The following is a 7,519-nucleotide window of genomic DNA, read 5'->3' on the forward strand; positions in this document are numbered from 1 at the left end:
TAACTGAAAAGGTAATATTGAAGAAATGATGAAGTGTCAATGTCACTGCCTAGGTTAACACATAAGGGACACATACCTTTGCTTAGCTTTCCTTTAGATAGCTCTCTGACAATAGGGCAGGAAGTAGCTACCATCCTATGAGGTCATTCTGATAGCCCTATGAGGAAGTGTGTAGGGTTTAGGAACTGAGGCTGCCTCACAAGAGCCAGCAGGAACTTATCAGGTATGATGACTACTCTCAGCTGTCAACTTGACTATGTCTGGAATGAACTACAACCCAGAACTTATAAAAAATCTTGTGAAAAGGTAAAGAAAGGCTTTTGTCCAGGTGTAGTGGTGCATGGCTTTAATCCCAGTCCTCAGGAAAGTTTCCTCATGGCTGTCTTCAGATCAAGATGTAGAACTCTTGGCTCCTCCAGCACCAAGTCTGCCTGGACACTTTCATGCTTCCCACTATGATGATAATAGACTAAACCTCTGAAACTGTAAGCCAGACTCAAGTAAATACTTTCCCTATGAGAGTTTCCTTGGTCATGGTGTCTCTTCACAGCAAAGAAAAGCCTAAAACAGCAGCCATGTGGAGAAGTGTCTGGGAAGAGGACTGTAATACCACACCCACTTTTTAGAGAATTACAGTGGCAGTCAGTATCAATCCAACTTCATAAAAGACCTTGCAGCAGAACCACTTGGATAAGCTCTTCTATAATTCCCAACTCACAGAAACTGAGATAAACTTTTTCTTATCTGAGGGAGTTTGGTAATTTGCTATATATTAACAATTAACTAGTATATCTGGAAGTGGGTTGCTGCCATTTTAGCAAACCATAAGATGATGGGAGAGGTACCGGAAATACCCAGTTGAAGAAACTGAGAGTGAAGGGATTATTAATTAAACTTGAAAACCCTTTGAGTAGATCTAGTGGCCATTGAGAACTTCTCATGGAGGCATACCCATGGTGACTGGAGAAAAGAGCTGAAGAACTCTGTTGCAGCAGTGTTGTGGAACTGGAAACTATAACCAAGAAAACAGATGTCTTATCCCAGTGCCATGGAACATGCTTGTAATCTTAGAACTCTGATTACTAAAGCAGGTGGATTGAAAATTGACAGTCTGAGCAATAGAGTGAGACACTGTCTCAAAACATTGAAATGAACAGCATGACAACAAGAATAAAACAAAGGTAAACCAAAGTCAAAGCAAGACTGGGAGAGTAGCTCAGTGGTAAAGGACTTCTCCCTCCCCCCCCCACCTCCCCCCCCGCCCCAAGGTCCCTGGTTCCATTCTCAACACAACAAACGAAAAAGGGAAACTGAGGGGTGAGAGAATGGATTAGGGAACAGATTTTCAATTAAAGTCTTGAAGATTTTTTTTTTTTGTGTTTTTTTTTTTTTTCTTTTTCGGTTTACTTTGCAGTTCATGATGAAATGTGAGAAGAAAAAAACAAACGAATGGAAGAATTGTCAAGCCAACAGAACCCAAGAATTGTTGACTTTCAAAATTACCAGGCTTTCCAAGATAGAAAACAATGCCAAGACAAAGAAGAGGCTTCTAGACCAAGATCCAGTGCAGGGCTGCCAGAGAATCCTGGGCTGAAAATGAAGCTGAGGATAATACTCTCCATTAAAACCTTAAGAAGGTCCAAAGGTCGTGCCTCAGAACCGCTGGGTCAGATGTTGAGTACTTCACTGGTTCAGTGGTTTCTGCAGGAACCCTATGCAAAGAAGAAATGATGTTGACAGGTTTTGTGGCTGTGTGTGAGTGTGCGTGTGCGTGTGCGTGTGCGTGTGCGTGTGCGTGTGTGTGTGTGTGTGTGTGTGTGTGTAAATGAAATCGGCTAAAATGCACAAGATACCCATCATATTTGTATAAGGACACAGTTGTCAGGGTGATGATGGGTTTTATAGACAGGAACAAAAATGAGAAAACAAGGAAAGCTTACGGACTGACAGATTTCTCTAGGCAGGAACCAGACAGACTTAGGAAAACAAGAGGCATGTCAGGGAAAAGACGATCCCTCCAAAGTAGAAGCAGAGGTCTCAAGAGCTCACAGATAGGTAGTCATTTCCTGGAAGCAGAGATGAGCATGCATGGAGAACTTCTGAGATTTGCTCAGCCTGATTCCAGAACGTCTATGAGCCAGTGACTCCAGCACTGCCCAGTATTGTGCAGTGGCTACTGCGACTCCATCCCACTGTCAGGTTATGTACTTGGAGGAGCTATCTTTTCTACTTAGTTCCCAGTTCTTCAGATCCAGCTTCATCTACATTTAGACCTGATTCTAACTAGACTTTAGAAACCTATTAATGATGGAATGAGGCATTTGGGAGCCTTGAGAAGATAGAAGATATTTCACACATGGGTGGTGGTGGTGGTGGTGGGTGGTATAGGAGATATAGCATTAACTCTCATGTTAGTGAGCAAGATGGCTACTGAATAATTCTCTCTCCTGGTGTTCCTAGATAGTCTTCTCCCACAGTAGAATAAACTTACCTGTATCACCCATGGTATAGAAAATAGAAAGGATAGAGTGTGGCTTTGAATGCTAGTGTGAAAAAGATACTATGGTTTCTTTGTTTTCCTCTGTTGGATCACCTACTCTGAGGCAAGCCAGCTGCCACGCAGGTCATGAGGACCCTCAGCCAGTCCCGAGAAGTCTATGTTGTAAGGAGCTAAGCTGGAGTGAATTAGTCATGTGAGTGAGCTGTCTTAGAGGACAGCCTCCAGCCCCACACCAGTTCAAAGGAGAGCAGGCTGCAGCTGAGATTGTGACTTTGATTTCATGAGAGACACTGATCCAGAGTCACTCAGCTAAGCCGGCTCCAAATTCCTGAGCTACAGAAACCATGAAAGGTAATAAATGTTTGTTGTCATTTTTAGCTACTAAGTGTTGGGGTCGTTTGTTATGCAGCAATAGGTAACTCATACAATGAATTTTTGCACTCTCAGTGAGAGGCTGGAGTATGACCTAATTGCTTAAAGATGTTAAACGTGTTTGGGTTGTATCCGTTGAAGACTTTCCTTGTTACCTAAGGTAACAGGTCACTCCCGGAGCTACATGTATGAGATGCTGAATATACTTTAATTCTTATACTCTGAAAGATACTGTCCAAAAACACAGAAAGCACCAAGGGACTGTCAGAACGGTGAATACTCAAAATACACAAGATCCCTAACTCAGCGATGTTTTGACTTGTGAGTTTTGACTTTCTGATGATGCCGAAGAAATCTACATTTAGTAAACACTATACTTTGAATTTTGATCTTTTTTCTGGGCAAGTAATTGTGCTGTGATAACTCTCTTATAATGCTTGGCAGCAACAGAGAGTTCCCTGTCAACCACACAGTCAGTAGGGGAAGTGGCTGGTATTCTCCTGTGTGTGGTGTGGCTGAGTTATCATGGCTGGGAGGCAAAGTGTAATAAATGCATCGCCGTCTTGCATTTTCAATATGCAGTGTGTTCAGTGATGTGCCCCCCTATTGTAAGATGAATACTCGAGACAACTGCTCCTGTTTGTCCTTGAGTAGGTTTAAGAGTGGTGTGATTATCTGCACAGGTTTAAACCAGAAGTTTAAGGTACATGTAATAGATATTATTAGTTGAAAAGCGGCATATTCCTGGACAGATCACACCGAGCTGGCACAGTTCTCACTTTGGGAGGTCTTTATTGAAAAGAGGGTTGAAGAAGCGTGGAAGAGAAGAGAGAGCTATGGGTTCGAGTCAGGTATGTGCCTTTTATCCGGGCCATGATGGAGGTAACACAGGTGGTAAACCGCGCAGGTGATGCAGGTGATGCACAGGTAACACATACGCAGGTCTGTGACGGTGGTCATGGCAACTGATAAAGGAGGGGTCCTTGTCGCCTAAGGATGACGTCATTGCTGGATTCAGAGTCTGCCTGTAAACAGCTTCTGACGCTAACAGATACTTCCTGTGAATCCCGTGTCCCATAGAACAAAAGGCTGAAAATGATAAAGGGTAGATTCCATATATCAGCCAGATATATGGAATCATTTTTTTTTTGGTAGTTGCAGATTATCTAGCAACATAATACCTTCCTCACAGAAAGAGTTACAACATAGGTTGAGTTACCACCTGCAAATATGTATGCAGAAAAATCCTCAACTGGAATGTTGTACAAACTTAAAAAAGAAAACTGTCATGGAGTTTTCTTCTACTCTGGTCCATTTGTTTAATGAGCTACAACAACCAGCTTTACAAGACCTCTCTCACGTGAGTTCCAAAACTTAGGTGATTTCTTCAGATAACTGCTCTACATTAGTGCTTCCCAGATACACAAACATTTAGACACACAGCAAAGAATGCTCTCCTTCACCTTGTTTCATAGACAGGTTAAAACCTGAAAAGGTGGCATGGCTTCAAAAACTAGGATCGCCATAGTTTTTGAAGCTGAGATCTGTGTTAATCTTTTTCATCATGTTAAAGCAAAACCCCATGGTTTAGATCAACTTGTAAGATGTAAGATTAACTTGCATATTGTAAAGTACAAAAAAAGGTAGACATAGGATACTTGCTTCGCAGAAGTCAACTTACTTTCCACTGTTGGAGGCTCTTTCATGTAAGGGATAAGCTGTCAGTCATTTTGCCAGTGCCACCTAATTGATGAAACAGTTGAGAAAAGAAATGAATGCTATTTATTCTCGACATAGCAGTCACAATTTGGGGCAGGGCTTATATTCTATAGTTCATTTTTAGTTAAAAAATGATAAATTAATATTCTCATTGTTAAAAACAAGCTAGAAATTACTGGAAAATGATGTTTATAATTATAAGAACAATGATTTATCTGCAGTACTTTGTTGGATTTTGCTTGGTGTAATATTCCTTTAACAAGAAATATAGAAAGGAAGCATAAGGTTTGTTTGGATTTTTGTTTGGGAGTGGTTGTTTTATTTTGATTTGATTTTTTTTTTAAGATTTATTTATTATATATGCAATGTTCTGTCTGCATGAATGCCTGCATGACCAGAAGGGGGCACCCGATCTCATTACAGATGGTTGTGAGCCACCTTGTGGTTGCTGGGAATTGAACTCAGGACCTCCAGAAGAGCAGCCAGTGCTCTTAACCACTGAGTTATCTTTCCAGCCCCCTTGTTTTTGTTTGTTTTGCTTTGTTTTGGGTTAATTGTTTCTGAAGTTAAAAATTGTTTGGTCATCTATAAGTTAGGATTAATATTGATGAAAATACATGAATGTTATAAAAATCTTGATTTCTTTTGAATTGCTATTTGAAGATAGATTATTGTGAAATGGCTTTCAAAGTTTCATATTTAAGTTTTACTGATATGGCAGCCTCCTTTGTCTAGGAAATATGTATATATGTGTGTGTGCGTGTGTGTATGTGTGTGTGTATATGTGTGTGTATATATATGCATATATAATTTCAAATCTGATCTAAAATGTGAATTGTGAAGTAGATTTTTTTCTTTTGACATCACATCATATATATATGTATATATATGATGTGATATATATATGTGGATATATATATATATATATATATATATATATATATATATATATCCCATTCTTAATTGCTTTCTTGGGAAAAATCTTGTGTTCAAAATCCCCAGAGTTTTTTCTCCTTTCTTTCCTCCGTAGTTTGGAATACCATTTCAGACACTTTGCTGTAGTATTAAATTTTATAAAAGTCTGTGCTTTACTCAGTACACAGAACTACAGGACTGTACAGTATTTTACAATAAATGAGAAAAGAAGAGAAATTTCATGCGGATGTGCTGGTGCCAAACAAAGGTTCCATCAGTAACCGGTCAATCCTGTCAATCCTGTCTCACATTCGGAAGAGCGAGATCAAAGCCATCATTGCCATAGCACAAGTATTCAGACTGGTTTCTAACCATCCTCAATCCAGTGTGTGTGTGTGTGTGTGTGTGTGTGTGTGTATTCGTGCATGTATTTTTTAAAGTTTTTAAAATGCTACTCCTCCAATAAGAGACTTGAAAAGGGCCCTAAAAACATTGCTTATCTTTCCACATAAGCATTATTACTGAAAAATAATTTTACTTTAAAAGAGTCAGTAAACTGTGAGACTGCTTAGGGAGTATCTTTCTTTAGATCCCAATAGTACTCTGTATGGGGCAGATATTTACTACATATGTTTTGGATGAATTACTTCAAAAATAAAACTAAATTTTTAGGCCAGACATGGTGAGGAATGCCTTAAACTTGAGCACTTGAGAGACAGAAACAGGCTGATTTCTGAGTTTGAGGGCAGCCTAGACTACAGAGTGAGTACCACGACAGTCAGGGTTATACAGAGAAGCCTTACTAGAAAAGCCTGATAAATAGATGGGTAGTTGGATGGATAGATAGATAAATAGATAGATAGATAAATAGATGACACTAAAATTTTGAAGATGGAGCATCATTTATGAAATTTGGTTCCCTGACAGGTCATATTTTATTGCATGGGGCAAAATCTATATCCTTAATATTAACAGTAAATAAATAGTCACAGCTTAACACAAGCAGGCACAGCTATATCCAGGCCTACCAATCCCATATTAACTTTTGCTTAAAAATACTTTTATAGGCCAAATCCAGGATAATGAAGTACATCCAACAGTGCGCGAATCAAGCGAATGGCTGAGATTTAGGTGGAGAGCAGCTAAGGATGGGAATATGCAGCAGAGACAGGTTTCGTCTGAGCACAGGCTGTTTTCAATGCTCTCTTTAAGTGCATTTGACTTTGTTCGTATTTTTACCAGGTACCTGGAAACCAGCAGGATCATTGTGGGACTTTTCCTGGGTTAGATGATCTACCAGCTTCAATTGGCAACAATCTCTCATCTAAAAGTACCGACATGTGAAGAGTCAACCGCAGTGGGAAGAAATGGTGGGTAACCAGTGAATGGACCTACGCCTGGGCTGTCTTCAAGCTCCTCACTCCTCAGACAGACAAAGAAAAACCTCTGAAGAATTTTAGGAATCACAGAATGTCTGCACTGAGCTCTCCCTCGCCAACCCAGCATGTTTGTATTCTCAAATTATCTTAAATGTCTACTAGGTCTATCTTAGGGTTAATACTCATAAGAGCTGACACCAATTTACCGAAAAGAATTGCTGCCTCCAGTGCTCCGCCAGCGCTCCGTCACTTGCTGGCACTTCTGTGCTGAGTCATTTAATATGTGATATAAATGATGAGCATGATTGTGTTGATGATAGTGGTCTGGCCTGCTTTTGCAATATTAAGTTTTAATGTCTTCTGTGCTCGAATATAGAAAAGTTTCTCAATGATTGATTAGAGCTGCTTGCTGGCTATTTCAGAACATTACTTTTAAAAAGCCCTGTGTTGACAAAATAATTTATTACTAAAACTCTTGAGATTACTTTTTGAAACCCAATCAGGACCATGTGATTTTTGAGGGCTATGTTCAGTGGATATTTAGTGAACTGAAGAGTAAGAATTTAAGCAATTGTCTTAATATTTAAAGTCTGTTCCTGTCCACGAGCCAGAAAGGCTGTGTAACCAACCACCA

General features: G+C 39.7%; 2 long non-coding RNA genes across 3 annotated transcripts in view; one reads left to right on the forward strand and one right to left on the reverse strand.

The window, feature by feature from the left end:
• Window positions 1–6,881, forward strand: part of LOC143442128 (uncharacterized) — a 28,518-nt gene extending 21,637 nt beyond the window's left edge. The window contains exons 5-6 of one of the 2 annotated variants that reach the window (XR_013110119.1): window positions 1,415–2,851; window positions 6,749–6,864. This is a non-coding gene — a long non-coding RNA (uncharacterized LOC143442128). Of the gene's footprint in view, window positions 1–1,414; window positions 2,852–6,748 lie in introns of both variants that reach the window. The other variant, XR_013110120.1, reaches the window with a different exon arrangement.
• LOC143442129 (uncharacterized) lies at window positions 3,645–5,476 on the reverse strand. Its single transcript, XR_013110121.1, has 2 exons — window positions 4,554–5,476; window positions 3,645–3,961 (listed from the first exon to the last, which is right to left on the reverse strand). It is a non-coding gene; the product is annotated as an uncharacterized LOC143442129 (long non-coding RNA).
• Window positions 6,882–7,519: the final 638 nt, after the last annotated feature.

This window comes from Arvicanthis niloticus, chromosome 4, assembly GCF_011762505.2.
Source record: "Arvicanthis niloticus isolate mArvNil1 chromosome 4, mArvNil1.pat.X, whole genome shotgun sequence".
Taxonomy (NCBI): domain Eukaryota; kingdom Metazoa; phylum Chordata; class Mammalia; order Rodentia; family Muridae; genus Arvicanthis; species Arvicanthis niloticus.